The 564-nt window shown below is 28.9% G+C and overlaps 1 non-coding gene across 1 annotated transcript; it reads left to right on the forward strand.

The window, feature by feature from the left end:
- Nucleotides 1-200: 200 nt before the first annotated feature.
- Trnaa-agc (transfer RNA alanine (anticodon AGC)) lies at nt 201-273 on the forward strand. The gene has a single exon. It is a non-coding gene; the product is annotated as a tRNA-Ala (tRNA).
- Nucleotides 274-564: the final 291 nt, after the last annotated feature.

A 564-nucleotide genomic window follows, 5' to 3' on the forward strand; every position in this document is an offset into this window, starting at 1 on the left:
CCAAAAGTACATATAATATAAACTTCTCAAACAAAATGAAACTAAAAATTAAAAAACATTTTCCAAATAATTTAAAACAATAGTTAAAATTATAATTGTAAAAGGATACAATGGAAAGGTTTATAATATTTTTTTTCTGGGAAAATCTGTATAGAATAATTTCACATAAGGAATATGGTTATAATAATCAGAATATGGCTGGGGATGTAGCTCAGCTGGTAGAGTGCTTGCCTAGCATGCACAAGGCCCTGGGTTCAATGCCCAGCACCACCACCAATAATAATAATAATAATAATAAGAAGAAGAAGAAGAAGAAGAAGAAGAAGAAGAATTAAAAAAAGATAACTAAGCACATGTCTTTATATAAGATGAATTTTTCAAGTGGCTTTTCTTTATTCTCCTTTTCACTTTTTGTTCATAACACAAAGAAAACTACTGACTCAAAAATACATTATAAGTAACCTTAGTACAGGGGAATCAAATGTTGACCTGAAAGCAATTAAAATTGTATTTTGAAAGCTGCTGATAATTCTCTTGAATGACTGACTTAACTTACCTGAAATT

This window comes from Callospermophilus lateralis, chromosome 6 (assembly GCF_048772815.1).
Source record: "Callospermophilus lateralis isolate mCalLat2 chromosome 6, mCalLat2.hap1, whole genome shotgun sequence".
Taxonomy (NCBI): domain Eukaryota; kingdom Metazoa; phylum Chordata; class Mammalia; order Rodentia; family Sciuridae; genus Callospermophilus; species Callospermophilus lateralis.